We start from the raw sequence: 19,850 nt of genomic DNA, 5'->3' as shown, positions 1-19,850 counted from the left end.
ACAATGATTAATGGTTACATTATAAAGTAGGTACCTATGCTTTTCCGTCTTCTGGAATTCTCACATATTCCCAAAGCCTCCATTTTAGAGGGATAAGTTGCACCTAGAAATCTCAATAAATCCTATTTACAGCCGCGCAATGTTCAACGCTCAAAGATTAATAAGTTCAAAATTAAAATTAATTCTTGATAATATCAAATCAAGTCTAAGTACATGCACCACATACCCAAAGAATGTCGTCTTCAATCCTGTTCTTATTGTATCTCTAAATATATCAGATATGAAACACATGAAAGTAGTTATTGGGCTTCCAAACCAAACCAATGTTTTTCTTCGTATAGTTCAAGTCACTCATGAAAGGAAGGACTGCGCTCTTTGTACGGTAATGCCATAAAATAGCCGGCAGGTCCTGACTGGGTAATCGCCAACTGATACATAATACATTGGACAGCACAGCACAAACGGGTGTGTTTTTTTTTAGGAACAGCTTATACCACATTTCAGAACTTTTTTCTTTAGTAGTGTTGTTAAGAAACATGGACACCTCCTCCTCACTCCTCCTTTCCCAAGTAAAGAGATCATATTAAAACAGCGCAAACAAAACGGATTATATATTTTTTTTTTTTAAGTTTGAAAAATCATCTACACAAACATTCTTATCTAATGTTATCATCTACAGTTATAACATTATGCATGGTAGGATTACTGCCTTACATTCAAAACACACAGAAGGTTCAGGTATTTTTGCCGCGGAAGTCACTGAAGCGTATCGCTTTGTTGTCAATAGAATGGTCATCTTATTTATTGGGAAAAAATCATTTTGTTCAGACAAAAGGAAAATGCCGTAAACAAAGACGCACAACAGTGCATTTAGGATTTAGTGTAAAAAAGATTTGTTTCGTGCCGTAAATGGAATGTCCCTTTAAACCCTTTGTAATAGTTTCCAATGCATTTCATCGTTCATTTTAGATACATTCTTATCGTTGTCATAAATCCTAGGAGATCCCGATAGCTCAGTTGGTAGATCACTCGTTTCATACGCAAAGGGACCTTGATCGATCCCTGTTGCAGTCGATATTTTTTCTTACACCTTGTCCACCAGGCAATGATTGGATAGATGGGTCTGTTAGATCTAGGGGAAAGTACTTTGCTATAAACTAGAGCCCTATCCAAAGAATAGCAAGCAATTGGTATTTTCCGTTTCACGCTACAGAAACAGGGGATAAGCCCCCCGGCTTACAGGATTACATACATCTCAGAGCATCAAGGTGCACAGACAATGCCTCTAGCAAGCCTTTACTTTTCGAGCAAGGTTGCATTTTACTTCTGATATACAATTTAACAGTATTCAAATAACCAGACCAATGTCTTTAAAACCATTTTTAATTTGCATTTATAAGTAATATATCGTCTTTATAGATGTGGGCTTGTGAGACCGGATCATTGTCTCAAATTCAGCCCTTTCTTTTCCACCGAGGTGTCATTTTTTTTTTTACTTCGGATTTACAGTTTTACAGTGCTCACTGAATGAAACAGCGATGTTTCAATAAATCCCGAATCGCATATCATTAGTAAAGAAAATGTGGCTGCTTGATGCTCGAAGAAATAAATAACAATATTAAAATGAATGGAAGCTTAACTCTAATCACACTCACTGCCGTGTCAACTCTTCAGAGGTCGACGTGAAATTTCCTGCCAGTTGCATTCGCTGGCTAGTAAGGCCAGTCCATGTCTCAATGCCATCCATCCACATTCTTGCCGGTCGACCTCTTATCCGCCTTCCCTCCACGCATCCCTCTAAAATGTGGTTTTGGATGGAGATGTGGCGCTTTGTATGCCCAAATATTTGATCTTTCTTGTTTCAACTGTTTTCAATAAGTTTGGCCTTATTTTCATAGTGTCACACACTTCTTTGTTGGTCTTCTTTTCGGTCCAGCTGATATTGGCCATACGACGGAATGTCCACATTTCAAAGGCTTCAGTTCGTTTTTCAATGTTTTTATTCATGGTCTATATTTCCGAACCGTAAAGAAGAGTCGAGTGTACATAACATTTGAGTACTCTTAACTTTGTTGATGGTTGGCTTTGATTCGATGTAAGTATATTTCTAAGGTCACCTAATCTTGATCTGGCTATGGCAATTCAGCTTTTGACTTCATCTTTACTTTTTCTATTATTACTGATACGTTGGCCTAGATATTTAAATGTTTTAACTGATTCCAGTTTCCTTTCTTTAATTGTTATGTCAGTGGGAATTTTGGGATCCTTTGCCATCACCATCACTTTGGTTTTTGACACATCATGTCTCGGCTCATGGCTTCGCTATTGATATTGACATCAACTCTAATCAACGAAGACAAAATATGAACGTTTCGGATTTTCCCCTTTTATCAACGAAATACGATGAAAGAAACACTAAAGTCGTCTTTACTATTTTATATTTCGTGCTACTTTGATAAATGGGAAACCCGAAACGTCCACATAATCTGTCTTTGCTGATTAAATTGAAACGTTCATTCCATTTCCTAATGTTATTTATATAATTAGTATTAAAAAAACTAGGCTTGAACCTTTATATAAACTTGAGCTTTAATATAGCGCGATATCCAATAGCGTGCTCAAAGCGCTTTACAAAGGGTCTATGACCAACAGAAACACATAACATGAAGAACGAGACATGCCTATTAGGCGATATTACAAATTAATTCGGACAGAGACAACGCTGTTAACGGCCAGGTACTCTTTTACACCTAAGCACGGTGAGAGAACCAGGACCTTCCGATCCGAAAGCGAGTTTCATACCATAAGACCACATAGCCGCACGAGAGAGTTAAATGCTTGTTATCACTGATTAATACTGATACATAATATCACTGATACTGATTATAATATCAGTAATGATTTCAAAGAAATTAGTTCTCGTAATGATAAGGTTGACATCTTGAGTTACGAATTAATATTTCCTGTGTTAATTCGAACTCAACCCGATCCAACAAGAATAATCGATATTATAATCTCTAAACCACCTAAATAGAATAAAGTGTGCGTTTGGCCGTCATATGTCGATCAATCGTGCACATTGGGATTGCTTTGCTATTCTTTTTAAAAAAATAGAATTACAGATTTATAAGCGGATAAGCTACACGTGCAAAAGATAAAGAAATAAACGTATACCTGGTAAAATATTTTTGATAATTTACTCATACACTCTAATAGTTACATCATTCATTCTTTAACACAAGACACACATGCACCACACACACACACACATACACACACAGAGAGATAGGTAGATAGATACGAGTAGATAGATAGATAGAAAGATAGATAGAGAGAGAGAGAGAGAGAGAGAGAGAGAGAGAGAGAGAGAGAGAGAGAGAGAGAGATTGTGTTGTCTGATTTTAAGAAATAAACGCATATAACTTTTTTGATCGGAAAAAGTACGTCAAATAAACCATCGATTATTATGACCCCCGATTAGTCAGCAATTCAAAACCCCGAAGTCTTCTTTTATTTAATAATTCAAGATGTGTCAACAGTAATTCATCGATGAAAATAAATGATTTTACCAATTATTGACGAATCAAATATGAATTCACTCTGTTATTTAGTTTTTTCACAATATTATATCGCAGCAGCTTCAGTTTATAACCTTTTCAAATCTTTTCATATAGAGTTTCCATTCAATGTGTCATGAAATGTTTTGCTTTATCTTTTTTTTTCAATTTTTTTCTCTTCATTTCCCGTGGCTTTCCTTTTTCAAATGCATCGAACCATTACTTTTTTAAAGGAAGAATCATTATTTTTCAGCGCTCTATATTCAATCTCAAGAGACATACAATATAATTAGAGATCAGAATTTCGATCATCAGTATGGGCAGGCTTAGATCTATAGGTATGTTTATGTCTTCTTTGTCTAGCATTATTTCATACACAGTTTTTTTAGATCTGGACAATTAAAATCAACGCATTATGTACGAGTTAATGTCGTTATACTGTTCTTATGGTGGTGGTTTATATTCCATAGATCACTGGCAAATTTGGGTTTATCGTAACTTGATTATTTTTTATTCTGAAAAGCTTTAAACATTAAATGTAAGTTCCATGACACCTCGGCTAAAGTCAAGGCAATACAAGAATTAAAAAAACAACAACATTGGTGACTTATTTATTCAATTGAAACAGACGGGCAATCCATTGAGTCAGTAGTATATGCATTTGATACTATAAAGTATAGGATAAATCTGCGTTACTGTGCTTACTCATCATTTTGAAAATATAAACATAATTAAAAAAATAACACAGTTTTATTAAACAAACAAAACTAGAGAAAACAAATCTATTATTTTTTAGTCTGTTTATCCATGCGTGCAATGTCACCTGAGTAGGTCAAGTATAACGAAATGTATAAACCTACCGAACATAATCCTATTGAAGAAGTAGTACTTGCTGTTTTCACAACGCTTATTTTGAAAATAAGATTATGAGCTGCCATATATCTATGCAAAAACTATTTAAAATTCCAACAATTTTCTTTGAGGCTGAAAAATTATTATAGCTCCATTCGTCCTTCCTCTTCTTCTTCTTCTTCTTCTTCTTCTTCTTCTTCTTCTTCTTCTTCTTCTTCTTCTTCTTCTTCTTCTTCTTCTTCTTCTTCTTCTCTTCTTCTTCTTCTTCTCCTTCTTCTTCTTCTTCTTCTTCTTCTTCTTCTTTCTTCTTCTTCTTCTCTTCTTCTTCTTCTCTTCTTCTTCTTCTTCTTCTTCTTCTTCTTCTTCTTCTTCTTCTTCTTCTCTCCTTCTTCTTCTTCTCTCTTCTTTTCGTTTTCTTATCTTCCCTTCTCATTCTTCACTTAAACTTTTTCTAATCTTCTCTCCTTCCCCCTGTTCCTCCTCCACAGGGTCGACCCATTCGACCTTATTAAGGTCATGAGTCCAAGTCTAACTTTACACCACAGCGAGCAAGTAGAGCATCATGATGAATTTTGAATAACAAGTTCGTTCTATCGTGTCTCTTTCTAGAGCACATGTCTATTTTAGAGGAGATGGGTAGCTATGCCAGTATTTAAGGGTGATTTGTTTTGAACTAAATTCTTATCCATGGGTAAACCCAGATTTCATATTATTTGCCTCTTGAATTTAAATAACATTTAATCCGATCACTGAAATAAAAAAGAAGTTTTTTTTTTTCAATTTTTCTACAAAATGAGAAAAGCGGACGCGTGAGGGAGAGGGCAGGATCAGAAGAGAAAGATGAAATATGAATTTAATTTAAAATTCTTATATTTTGCATTTTATTTAATACTTTTTGATATTATATTATTTCTGTAAAAAGTCCAGTTCACTCCAATCCAATACCCTAAACACATACTCACAAACACACATACACATACACAAACACTTATCAAGTCACGCACTCTTTGCTTCAAACTCCTGCTGACAGACAGCAATGCCATATTGTGACAAAACACATTTCTCTAACTTTTTGGAACAAAAAAAAAATACTCGAAAACGAAAACAAAACCAAACCAAAATTTTACTGCAAGTATTGGCTGACTAAACTTGACCCTCAACGCCCTCGAAATCTCAACGTTGTGAAACTTTATTTACTCAGAGGCATCATGATGTCAAATGTTTTCTAGGAAAGAAGTAAGTATCTAGTCAGATTATGCAGAATAGTTTAAATAAAGACTCAGTTCTTGAGGTTTTATGTCATTTCAATGTTGTGTTGTTCACGGTTCAGTGGCGTATGTTCGATTTTTTTATAAAACAATCAAGGTTCAAAACAATTCGCAAGGAGCATGACTTGTTCATTGCGCCATGAAAAGCAGCAAACAATAAATATCATTGCGCCTTTCCTAAGAATCAATGCTTGTTATTCTGTTCTATCCATTTATTTATTCTTTATCTTTGAATAATAGATCAACTAGTTTGTTTCACTTAAAGAATATTTTAATTCGATTTTTATTCTTCTTCTGCTCTCTTTGTCAATACCCCGTGCATTACTCTTTTACTACAAAACCACTAATTTGAATCAATTCATGGTAATCAATTTTCTCATATATATATATATAATATATATATATATATATATATATATATATATATATATATATATATATATATATATATATATTTATATGTGTGTGTGTGTGTGTGTATTTGATGTCCATTTGATGACACTATAGATAAAGTTCTTGCAGTGCCTATTAGTCTATATTTTTAAGTTTGAGATAAGTTATTTCGGAATGTATGAAGAAGAATAAGGAGAAGAAGGAGGGGGATGAGGAGGAGGACATTATATCCGAATTAAAGGCATTTTTGGCACATTTTACTCCTTCCATCAAAGATGTGTGTTAAAGTTCGGAGTTATCTTTCTATGTCCACAATTTTAACAAGCGCCTAAAAGGCTGCGTCTTTTGGATGCAACACCGACAAAGACTCAGTCCTGTGTATTAAATGTACTCTGGTCAATCATCAGGAGGTGATAAACTTTTAAAGAACAAGGTGTTTACCGTAAATATGATTATATAACTGAAATAATTATTTTACCCCCCAGGATACCTCAACACCGATTATTAAAATGTATCATAACATTGACTTTATATCTGTGTAAAATAATTAATAATTAAAAATAATTAATCTGGATATTTTAAAAAAAGATTATACTACTCTATCATTTTAAATTTCATATATAAAACTGATTAAGCGTTTTGAATGGAAACTTAGGTACGAAGTGTCTCTTAGTTAAAAATTGTTCGGTTACATCGTAGGAGCAAATCAATATGGGGATTTTTGGCTTTTTATGGTCGATTAGCCAGTTAACTGCCGTACTCAGGAAAAACTCATATTTAGAAATTTGGCCAGAAAATTCGTCCTTTAAATATCGATCGATTTAAATGACTCTCATCTTAGCAAAAACTCTCAAACCAGAGACCGCGCGAGGTCCAAGGTTAGAAAAATATTGTTAAGATGAGGGTCATTTAAATCGAAGAATATTTGAAGGATGAGTTATCTGGCCAAATTTTTAAATATGAGTCTTTCCAGATTACGGCAGTTAACTAGTTAAAAGCAATGCAAAATCGTTATGATTTGATGACAGAATAGATAGTGTACTGAGTAATTCAATCATTTCTTTTAATTTCCTGTCACGACAATTATCACAACAATAAATCGAACATTGACTATAACTTACCTATAAAACCTTAGATGGATCTTTGATAAAAATAAAATAAAGTAAGAGGCTTTGACAATAGTGGTCCTTGACATCCTTATGGTTCATAGACCTAGAATTTATTCCGGGTTCTACATCGTGAGATGAATAGTAACAATTATTTGATTCACTTTGGAAGGAAAATTGGTCAGATCTATAAAAGAAACGCAATTCACGTCAATCAGCTATTTTTTATTGTTTTTGGACATTTTAATGATTAGATCTCACAAAATTTCATCAATCAGACTATGAGCGTTCGAGGTTATACATAGTTTTGTGAGTTGATATGTTATAACGGCTGGCGGATGTTGTGAGTATTTTAACAAAACGCACTGCACCAATTGTCTTTCAATCCGTAACTAGACAGATCTATCCATGCACTGTTCGCTGGATCGGAAAGGGGCTGGAAAATAATTTGACAAGAAACAGGCCACCAGAGCTCTGTCTCATGTAATGTTGGTGCCAAATAAGCTAGTAATAAAAATGAATCTCCGTTTTATATTATTTTTATTTCTTCGGATATAATCATTCTCAAAGTAAAAAGGTATTAAGATAATCATATGGGGGAAGAGTGGCTAGTACCTTTGGGATACAAAACCTATGTTCTCTGAAAAAAACCTAAACCGTATCAATAGTAATTAATACCAATTAGATTCCGACTAAATACAAACTTGAGAGTCGTGGTAACATGGTTTGTATCCCTCTACCAATTTCTGTTTTAATGCCATCCTGTCTGAAAGCAACCTCCCAATTCCGTCAAGAAAGTTATTTTCCCAAAATCATCTTAAATTGAGCTTAGTAGATCATTTGGTGGGTAAAGCAAGAAGTAAGAATTAATGATAATAACATAATGTGTTTATTTATATGTTCTGCATGAACGATTAAAATCAACGTTATTTGGATCTGTTAAGGTGTACTACCACGGTTATGTATCAAAAATATAATCACTTCTTTGAAAAATGAGGGTTTTATTGTGTTTTAAATCATTTCGGGAGGATGAATTCAGACTTGAAAAACAACGTCTATTCAACAATATTCCTGCTCAGTTTGGATTTAGATTAAATTCTGTGAATACAGCTAGGAGTAAGGTCGACAAGTCATGATTGTACAGAGAGGCATATTCAGTAAATGCTTTGAAAACAATGGTGAAAATCTTATAAAATATATTTACTGGCACCAGGTGTAACTCTTTCAATGTGCGGGCTAAAAATGTGGCCTTTTCCTCTATGGGACGTCTGTAAGCAAACATTATAAATAATCGAGAACTGAAAAATAACTCGGAAAATGGAGCAAAAGGTCCTCATTTTTTAATATTACAAGCTTTTCGAACACGCGATTCAATTGATTATGATTTATATAACATTGTTATTTATAGTTGTACACAACATAAATTATATGCTCCTTATGTTAATACCCCCAATCAGCAACTGGGGAATTCTTCAGGAGTTACACAAGGCCCTGAGGTATGTAGTATTACGTACTTGAAACAATGTGAAAACAATGAGTGACTGTTCAATTCCTTGAAGATATAAAGTTTTCATATATGCTTTTCAGGGAGTATATTATTATAATAGAAATAAACTGTTGAACAACCTCAACAAAAAAATGATGATGTATAATTATAATTTATAATTATTTACAATTATTATAGTCATATTTATAATTATACATCATAATAATTTTATAAAAAATAATTGAAACTCAAGAGCGTATTTAGGTAGACATGTCAAATGATTGTTCATAGCTAAAATTATACTACGAATCCTGATTATATCACTTATTTGTGTATTAGACAATTAATAATTTGAAATAGTGATTAAACTCAAAATTGTCCAATTAATAATGGATGTTGTTTGTCAAACTTTGAACAAAATTTATCCATGCATGAAAATTTCACAGAACATTCGATACGATATATTATTTTTAAAATATCAGCCAAAGTATTTAATTTCCACGAACACTTGAAAACTTAACATGCATCAGAAATATTGGAAGAAACCTATCCTTGGCTAGATACTCGTATTTCAAATATTATCTTTACCTCAAATATATTAGGTTTCAAAAATATACATATGAAAACTTCATTAAACAACTAAATTGTAGAGTTTAAGTGAATCACAGCTTCAAAATGGTAAATTGTCGAGTGATATAGAAGTTCCGGGGTTCATTTTCGGCCATGACATATCATCATCATCATCATCATCATCATCATCATCATCATCATCATCATCATCATCATCATCAACACCATCCCCATAATTTGGGGGAAAAAAAGCTTAGAAATAGGGGGGGGGAATCACCAAAGAAATGATATGGATGCTTGAAACGTCGTACAAATTACTTTCTGTTCTTAGTTTTTACCACAAAAAATACTCTGGTGTATCAAATAGATGGGACCCTCCGTCTTTTTTTTCCAGAATTTTTGAGCACCCCCCCCCCCTCCTTTTTTGTTTGTTTTTGTTTCAATTAGCTTTCAGCTCACAAAATGTGCCGGTGAATATTCACTAACATAGAGAGCTATTATATATAGCGTAATATCCATTAACCCTGGTTAAAGCGCTTTACTAAAAGGGAGAACAAAACAAAAATAAACAAAACAAAAAAAAAAAAAAAAGAAAAAAAAAGAGAAGTAGAAATGCCTCCCGAAAACGTTAGCAATTTAATTACGTCGCCGTCATAATCGTCACTAAATTAGAAAATTCCCAAATTGCGCAACCCCCATCCCGTCCCCATTTCTATGGTTTGGTCAAATCGCACCCTCGTCCCCTTCTTTGGTCAAATTGAGCACATTTCAATCGCCGTTTGACCAAAGTGCACACACTTCTTCTCCCTTCTTTTTGATACACTAGTGGAACTTAAATATGCGTACCTACCAACACGAAATACCCACTCGGATGAATAACTGGGTCAAACTGGACAACAAAAAGATAGGACGGTCAACGCCCTCACACCGCGCCGGGGGTGCATATTCATATGTAGATGCGAATCGAGATTTTGGCCAATGATTTCTAGTTAACTTCCCTGCTTTGGAAATATCATATTATTTAAAAATTTGGTCAGAAAACTTGGCCGTCAAATATCGATCGATTTAAATGACCCTCAACTTGTCCAGAACTCTCACACCTGAGAATTCGAAGAGTCCCAGGTTTGAGAGTTTTTCTCAAGATGAGGGTCATTTAAATCGACTGAATTTTGAAGGACGAGTTTTCTGGCAAACATGTTAAATACGAGTTTTCCCTGAGTACGACAGTTAACTGGTTACGAAGGCAATAAAATATCTCTCTATAGTTTTGTTTACGTTTTTTTTTTTTGAGATTAAAAGCTAAAATGTGGCTCCATTTCTAAAATCTAAAATGTGGAACTTCATCGCATGCGATATCAAGATGAATTTTGTTTTGCGATCAACATAAAATGATTTCTTTGTCACATCAATGTGTTGTCTGCTCTTCCTTATATTTTCTCATTAAGTTTCTAATCATTGTAAACAGTAATTGTTTTTTTAACTTAAAAAATAATCAGTCAGGAATATGTCGGAAAAAGGGATATTTCGTTATTGCAATACTTAAGTTTTGACAAACTTTTTCATTTATTTTTCATAAAATAAAAAACGTTGCTTGTCTTTGAAAGTGCTGCTTTAACTTCAACGAGTTGTTTGTTTCTACCAATGCATCAGTACTTCCGTTATTTTTTTTTCGTCCTTTCAACGATTAGAAGATTAGAAGTATATATATATATATATATATATATATATATATATATATATATATATATATATATATAATATTTATATAGTTATTTGTTAAAGCGCAGCTATCTTAGAGTGCTCGACTGTTTAAATTGAGAATGCATTTTAAAAATCCTACAGTGCTGTTTCGGCGTATTGCTTCTACGAGGCCGAATTGTTAACATGTTGAGACGAGTACATAGTATCATAGAGAATAAAAAGAAAATGACGGAATCACATTTTGACCCATATATAACCGGTTTTTCCACACACACACAAAAAAAACTACTTATACTTTATAAGATGGAATATATTACATTCATATATTGTTTTGATACAGATAGGACGGACAACCTATTAAAAGTTATTTATTACAATAAAACATTAATATTCTGTCAAAGAAGTACATTACTAGAATAGAAATGACCTACAAAGCCCGCCTCTCTGATACTATCCAGGTTATAATGGTTTCGTTTATTTTGTATTCAAGCCTTCCCAAAACGATTGTGATATAATTACAGCCCCCCCCCCCCCCCCCCCCGCGCAATAAAATGTACGTCATTCTTACTTCAAACGCTCGTCTAACAATCGAGTTGTACTGTACATAATACACGTTTGATTGAGGTATTGAGCAAGAAGACTATTGAGAAATTAAGCTAAATAAATGCTCATGTTCATGAGAAAAAGTTTAAGTCAATGCAGACAAAATAGATGATAAAAATAATCATGTTAAAAAAAAAACAATTCGAGAATTGGAGGAAAAGTACATTTTGAGTTGCACTGAATAATATGGTCTGTAATTGAAATCATTATAATTAACCATATTATTAGAGTGTAAAGTTACTCATAACCTTCAAGGGAATAATAAATCATTCCATTAAACAAAGTGGTAAAATATTTGATTTCACAAAAGCGTTTAAGCTGTTTCTTGAATTGCCTAATCACAGTCATAAACTCCCAATAAAAGAAGCATAAAAATAATCATAAATTATACTATAATACTACTGGAAGAAGACAATTCATTAACCATGCGAGAAATAAGTGCGTAAATTGTAATAGGAGAAGTGATATTATGACGTAATTAATTATGTAAAATGCGGCACGCAGGAAATCCTGCTATGACACTCCTCATGTTCCTTCCGAGTCAGAGCACATCAATTGACAGAATAGAAATATTATGATACCAAAGGCTTGACTCGAGGTAAAAAAAAAGTCACGATAACATGTGACAACCCATTTCTTGATCTCGATGTGTAAAATTCAACTTTCAGCTTTAATTCTAGACAATTTAGTAAAACTAAATACCTATACGAATTTCCATTTGTTCTGGGATGAATAAAGTATATATTATATTACAATATTAATTATTGTTTTTTTAACTTAAAAACAAGTAAATTTACATTTTTGGTCAATTTGAAATTAACGGCTTGGAAACGTTGGGTCAAATGATAAATAAATGGACGTGTATAGATCATGATGAGTGGAGGTTCTTCTCTCAGCCTTCTATCCCCCAACACAGTCTGTCAAAAGTGGTCGCAACTAGGTATTCTTCAATATAAAAACAAGCTTTTATATAGCGCAATATCCACTAAACGTGCTCAAAGCCCTTAACAAGGGGTCCCTGGCCAACAGCAACACGTAACATGTAGGACGGGACATGACGCCTATTAGGCGATATTATAATTTTTTTCGGACAGTGACAACGCTGCTAACGGCCAGGTGCTCATATTACACCTGAGTACGGCGAGAGAATGTGAGTAAAGAGCCATTTCCAAGGACTCAACTATGCGCCGAGCGAGGCTCGAACCCAGGAATTTCCGATCTGATAGCGAGAGTCATACCACAAGACCACATAGCCGCACAATATAGCATACCAGCGTACAAAGAAATAACAATCAATTGTTACTGTTTATTTAAAACTGTGGAAACCGGAAGAAACTCCCGCTCCATAGGCATGGGAACAATAAAGGACTGATGAATCTTTTTTTCTTCCAAATCATACTCTTCCAAATTAATGCTATTCGTGTGTGTAAAATGCTCACAATATCTGCCAGCCAGATAGAAAGTACCAACATACAAAACTTTAGGTTACCTCGAACGTTTCTAGTCTGATTTATATAATTTAGTGAGAAGTAATCACCAACGGAGTTGTCTAAAAACAATAACAAAGAGTTGAATGACGTCAATTTCACTCCTGCACAAAAAAGAGCCATAGCTATCAGTGATCTTAAAGTTGACAGTGAGGATTGAATCCTTTTTTTTTTCAAAATGCCCGGGCGCGGCTTCTCAATTGTTCTTTCGTTGCAAACATAATTTAGTTTTATGTGAAATGATCAAGTTACTTCGATACAACTTAAAAATAAAATTAAATTTCGGAAACCGTAGTGAGACACTGTTTTAAACAGGCTAGAAAAGTAGAGGTTTGCTTAAGAATTATCACCTTCTTCTTCTTCTTCTTTGCAAAGTCCCCGGTTTGAGAGTTTATAACAAGAGGAGAGCCATTTAAATAGATCGATCTTTGAAAGAGGAGTATTTATTATAGGCCAAGTTTTTAAAATATGCGATTTTCCAGGGCCTGGCAATTAACTGAGTAACAAATGTATCAAACTTGTTTTAACATTAATACTTCCTCATAACTACGCCAAACCGTTTTGTAATCCGTCAAAAAGCGCGACCTCAAATTTAAATTTTATATTTGGTAGCTATCTGTGTTTTAGGAATAACAAACAAACAAACATAATGAATGAAAAGTACGACTTAATGATTATAACGTTTTTATGGCATTTATCCATATATTATTATAGAAATGGCAGATACAAATGAAGTCGATATGAGGGAGGCAGTTCCCAATAAAAACATTTAGTTCTTTTTAGTCAAAGTTTTTCACCATGTGAATTAATAGATTTGAATATGGGCGATCTTATCATTTTTCTTTTCTTTTGAAAATGGAAATAATATGACTACAATATTACAAACCGACCTATAATTATTGATAAGTTTGAATTTGTTATAGTCTCCTTGTAAATTACTTTCAAATAAAAGCAATAAAGTGCCCATAGTTTGTTGGCTGTCAGATTTGGAGTGATGGGACACCAACGTGATTATATGTTTTATTTTGGTCCAAACTACAACACACGGATAATTAGAGCACGATTTAGTCAATCGCATTTTCGTTTTACATTGCTATTTATTGATTGTCTTTTGTCAATGTCTAGCTACCACAAGAATGGAGAATGCTCGAAAACACGGTAATTAGTTGTCAAAGATTAAAAAGAATTGTACGAATTGAAACAAACAATACCTTATATTTTTAGAAGTCATGAACATGAACTATTAATAGACCTCACGATTCTCTAGTGTACTATGCCTATGGATTACCCTGTCTCAGCCATGGGAAAACATTTCCCTCTTATTTTGGCCCTCACAGTATGCTATTTCATGACTTTTCTCTTTCTTTAACATATTATTATAAAATGTTCACTTCTTTCAATCGCAGAGGAGAATATGGTTTTGAAAAAGACGCTAGTGTTAAAACGAGGAATGAATGGGTAAAGCACCGATATCATTACATTCATACCATTATCAGAAGAATTAATCCTCTTATCCTTGGCCATATTCAGAATCGAATTCCAACCAACTCTAAACATGTTTCTCTCAATTCGATTAATTGAATATGAATATAATAATGATCAGACCAAGTCTACGCGATTCAACAGTAACATTTTAGTTTCACTCTCATCTGTTGACAATAGTTCCAATGAGATCAAATTAAAAAGAGGTTACTGATTTCCAGAATTATCATAATTTTGAAACTTCAGATGTGTGTCGTGCTTCTAATGTTATGGTTCATTGTTTTAATCTCCAAAAGATTTAAAGTCTGAAAATTGTAATGCTATGTTTTACATTGACACAATCTTAGCACTTGAAATGGAATGAAGTTTACATTTTTTAAATAATAAAGACCTTACAATGAACAATATAAGACGCACAGGGTGGAAAACAAAACAGAGCTTAATAATTAGTATTATGGCATGAAGTCATGAAGGATAATTTATCACTGTCAAGGTATTACAAGCAGATACATTGTCCCGCTGTCCATTCTGAATGGACAGAAATGGAAGTAGTAAGCTTTCACGGATGTGTTGCGCTACCTGTCTTGAACTGTCTTGTTTTCATTATTCTCTTCGTATTGTTGGTCTTAGTTTATGTTATTCATTATAAAACTGTTTATAAATTGAAATGACATTATGAGCTTGTCGAGTGCAAACACAATAAACCTACTTGTAGTTATGGATTAAGTCACAGGGCTAGTTTAAAAACGAAACATTATAATTAGATTAGAAATTCAACTTTTACAAACAGGAATGCACAGGTAATGGTTATTAAAAACTTATATTTAGTTCATTTGTCAGGTTTTACAATGTGCTTGGTTGCAAAATGTATTTCCCTAGTAAGCCCGTAGTAACCAAATATTCTGTTTCCAGAAGGCAAGCTGCTTGCTAGCCGGTATTTAGCAAGTGACACTCTTATAGCATTCGTCACTTCTAATAGAACGGTACATAGTCACACGGTGTGTATAAACTGCATTACCCAAGGATACAACTAAAGGGCCATTTTGCGATTTTTTTTGCTAGTGTCTGGACACATTCAACTATACTTGACCTTGATACGAGTCAAGACATCGCATCGCTCAACATTTGAGCAAATATTGTTTATTTATTGTCGACATATCTTAGGAAGTTCAATTAAACCAGTTAGAAAACAAGTTTTTCATAGCGTTCGCAACCTCAACAAATTTGAGATAACTACATTCAAAATAATATCGACTATACGACAATATTCTCGTTTTAAAATATTAGTGTAAACAGTTTTTCATTTTTAAGAAGTTAGTAGACCTGTTGTAGGATCAAATTAACAGAGAATTTATTTTTACGTATTCTTCTGCTTCTTCCTTGTTTGTTAGAAAATTCAATATTTTGAAGTTCCCACTTTTACGTACTTTAACCTTTTCCTGGATTATAATAGAAACGAACACTCTTCAGGACAATTATTATTTTTTTGGAGCCATTTCAGAAGGTAATTTAAGATCATCAATGCGTTTATGAAGACGATGCTCAATTTAAATGTTTTTTTTTTAATGTGCATGTGAGAGGTGCTGGGAGGAGGTAGGGATTTCTGGGTTGCGTTGTTATGTGCTTTGTTGACATTGTTGTTGTTATTGTTGTTGTTACTGTTGAAGGTGAAGTGATTATGGTGATGATGATGATGATGATGATGATGATGATGATGATGATGATAATGACGACGACGACGACGAGGATTCAACGATATAGTGGGGTCTACACCAAGGCAATTATAATATTAGTCGATACACGAAGAGGCAAGTAAAAGCAAAAACGCAATAAATTCCAAAGGAATCAGGGCGATATAAACCAGGATATTTTACAGGACCAATAGAGGGCTTTATTACTGGTAAGAGATTTCCGATATGGATAATTGGCTTTTCTAAGTCATGGTTCGATCAAATAGTCAATGGTTACGACCAGCAAAATGACGTTAACAAAAATTAAATAATTGTAAAAAAAAAAAAATAAAACATTCAATGTCAAATCATGTGCTGCTTTAACTGGTTAGACGTCTATATCTGCTTAATAGATATTTTACAAGCTTAACACATCTCTGGTTGGCAAAGCTAAAAACACCAATAAACAATATCATGACTTTTACTGACAGAAATTATGACCAACGTCGATATCAATTTGGAAATAACTGGGCGTTAAGATGCCTTATTGGTTGAACAATTGGCCCACAAACAAAAGGACCGGTATTGATCCCAGGTGCATACATGATTGTTACTCATTCCTCGATCCATTCTGCAGTAAATGGGTAGCTAAATCATTTAAATCTAGCGGATTGAGTTCTACATTAGTGCCCTATACAAAGTATGGCAGCCTATTGCCATTGTTCGTTTGACGTCATCTGGATTAACTCTGGCTTCATTTGCTTTGAAGGAGGGACTACTCGATGAATTGGATGTTATTAATCTGACTCTTTAGTTTGACGTGAGTCCTTTTCATTGAGAATGAATGTGGAAACCAAATAGCACATTCACTCTACTTTACATACTCACTGCCCATTATGTCTGTTGGCATATAGAGCGGCAACGAAGGACCTCCATCCTCTTCTTCTGTCTGTGGCCATCACCTTCAGGGAGCTCCAGGTTTCTCTCCCCCCCCCCCCCCCAACCTCTAATCTCTCCCTTCACTGTTCTCCAAGTTGCCTGGGGCCTTCCTCTTCTTCTATTTCCTTCTGGTGTCCAGTGTAGGGCAGTTTTTCTGATGTTTCCTCCTCCTTTATCATAACATGCCCTATCCTTCACTCTCTATCTGGTTTTATTTCGGTCGATCATAGCATGAGGATTAGTGACTCAGCGGAACGGTGTCATCGTGTTAGAAAAGTCAAGCGATGTTAAGCGTGGTCAATGGCTGGATGTGTAACAGTCATTGAGGAAAAGAGTGTCTGGTTGTCTCCAGTGGCGTATATTGGAAGAATGTTAGTACTTAGAAAAAATCTATCTAATAGACGGTCTTTTTGCAAAATAAATAAAACAATGTGAAACGCATTCATCATGTAAACCCATGGAAACGCGCTGATGAAATATTAATATTTATCTTGTTGATTCTCATATTAAGCATATGAATTGTGAGTTGAAGTAATGTTTATATTCAGGAGAGTAAATGACGTTTATCAAACTGTAAAAACATGTAGATATGTATTCGTAATTATAGGCATTTTAATTTTAAAATGAATCATCCACATGAAATAATGAGGGTCGCGTTTAATAACTAATTATAATGTTGTTTTTTTTTGTGGTTTTTGTGTGAGATGTCTTTAGTTTCAGGGCATAATACGGTCACAAATGTTATAATCGATTTTTTGACCATACTCACGTTGACCAATCCCTTCTACTTCACCAAATAAACATTTAACAAAAAATTTCATCAGTAAACGTTTTCTTTGAAAAAAAATAAACCCGAATTCGATAAATGCAGGAGAACCGAAACATTTTAAGATGTCTATCAATTTGACAAAAGGTCAGGAAATAATGACTTCTGAAAATAACAGACGATATATTCAATTTTTTTTTTTAAACAGTCGAATTTAAGGAAAATACAAATCCGATAAATATCAAAGGGTCGAAACCTCAGGTGGTCGAATCGTCGTTCGCTTTTGTCTTCTATTCTATTTATACGATTTTCATCCTTCTTTGTTTCATTGTTTGCATTTTAAGGCGATGTTGTCTTGTGGGATGACACTCGCTTTCGGATCGGAAGGTCCTGGGTTCGATCCGCGGTCGGCGCAGAGTTGAGTCCTTAAAAAAGCTCTATACGCACATCCTCTTACCGTACTCAGTTTTAAAATGAGTACTTGGCTATTAACAGTGTTGTCTCTGCCCGAAAAAAAGTGTAATATCGCCTAACTGACGTCATGTCAAGTCCTACATGTTAAGTGTTGCCATGCTGTTGGCCCAGGACCCCTCCTAAAGCACCTTGAGCACATTTAGTGGGTATTGCGCTATATAAAAGCGCAAGTTTTTCCCCGTATACTATTGACCATTTACTTGGTATTAGCTGCATTGCTTATGTTGTGATTAGATTACAGTACCAAGCTTTCTGTTTATGTTCCAAGACATACACAATATAGACAGCAGTAAGAAAAGATACATTTTATTATTTTCGTATACCGACGACATCATTCAAACTCATTCATGGACATTAAACACTGGATATAATAAAAGTATACATAAACTCGTAACATACACGCAATATTTATACAAAATAACACACTTCATTTAAACGAAGAAATCATAATATAATCTTACATTTGTATCTTTAATCAAAAAAGCAAGATGAGTATAGAAAACGTTTTAACTTTCAAAATCTCACACAAAATTACCACGAGATCAATATTGTAAATAACAAACAAATCCAGAGTTGACCAATAAAAATCGTCGCCGCCCACTAAATCTCATCGAATCACGACTATTTCACAAACTGGATATCTATAATATTACGTAGTTTGCTGTAATATCTTTATTTACAACCGTTGACATTAATTAACCTTCCCAAAACATAGTTTGTTCTCTCTCTCCACGCCTGGCTGACTTAGATTTCAACTGTGACACGGCGGTGATGTTGTTGTCTACAGGATCTGTTATTGCTTCTTTTGGAATGAGGAGGGTGGGGGATTGGGGGGGGGGGGGGGGGGGGAGAATTGCCTCCTTTGAATTGAGGAGTAGATACTTCCTTTGGGTAAAAGGATAAGAAGTTCATACTTGATTTTAATCAAAGACGTTTACTTTATAAAAGTGGCTCCTCTCTCTCTCTCTCTCTCTCTCTCTCTCTCTCTCTCTCTCTCTCTCTCTCTCTTTCTTTCTTTCTCTCTCTTTCTTTCTTTCTCTGTTTCTCTACCTTACTCACACCTTATTTACCGTTCTATCTCTATACCTCGCTATAGTTCTCTTACTTTGACTCTCCGCATCTTTGTAACGTAAAATAGCATTGTGTCTCTCCACGATTTAGTTGCTGACGTGGAGGACGTAGTTAGTAGTTGCATTAAAAGGTAACGTGGGAAGGTATGCATGATAAAGATAGATAGATAGATAGATAGATAGATAGATAGATAGATAGATAGAAAGAAATAAAGAAAGAAAGAAAGAAAGAAATATATATATATATATATAATATATAGTATATATATATATATATATATATATATATATAAGAGAGAGAGAGAGAGAGAGAGAGAGAGAGAGAGAGAGAGAGAGAGAGAGAGGATTAATCGTTATTTTTAGGTAAAATGTTTGGAAAGGTAATGTCAATTGATCTCTCTTTTCAATCAAAATAATAGTCTAGAA

The 19,850-nt window shown here is 34.1% G+C and overlaps 1 protein-coding gene across 7 annotated transcripts in view; it reads right to left on the bottom strand.

Moving 5' to 3' along the window:
- LOC144977516 (epithelial sodium channel subunit alpha-like) overlaps window positions 1-19,116 on the bottom strand; it is a 60,006-nt gene extending 40,890 nt beyond the window's left edge. The window contains exons 1-2 of one of the 7 annotated variants that reach the window (XM_078922888.1): window positions 18,890-18,999; window positions 1,656-2,343 (exon numbers count right to left, since the gene is read on the bottom strand). The gene's annotated coding sequence lies outside the window, so the exon portion shown is untranslated. Of the gene's footprint in view, window positions 1-226; window positions 453-1,655; window positions 2,344-18,815 lie in introns of those variants that run through there. The other 6 variants (XM_078922852.1, XM_078922819.1, XM_078922879.1 and 3 more) reach the window with 6 other exon arrangements.
- Between the last annotated feature and the right edge of the window lie 734 nt (window positions 19,117-19,850).

This window comes from Berghia stephanieae, chromosome 1, assembly GCF_034508935.2.
Source record: "Berghia stephanieae isolate SIO BIC M18660-M18661 chromosome 1, UCSD_Bste_1.3, whole genome shotgun sequence".
NCBI lineage: Eukaryota > Metazoa > Mollusca > Gastropoda > Nudibranchia > Aeolidiidae > Berghia > Berghia stephanieae.
The sequence above is the reverse complement of the archived record's forward strand: the minus strand, read 5'-3'. Positions and strand labels throughout refer to the sequence as shown.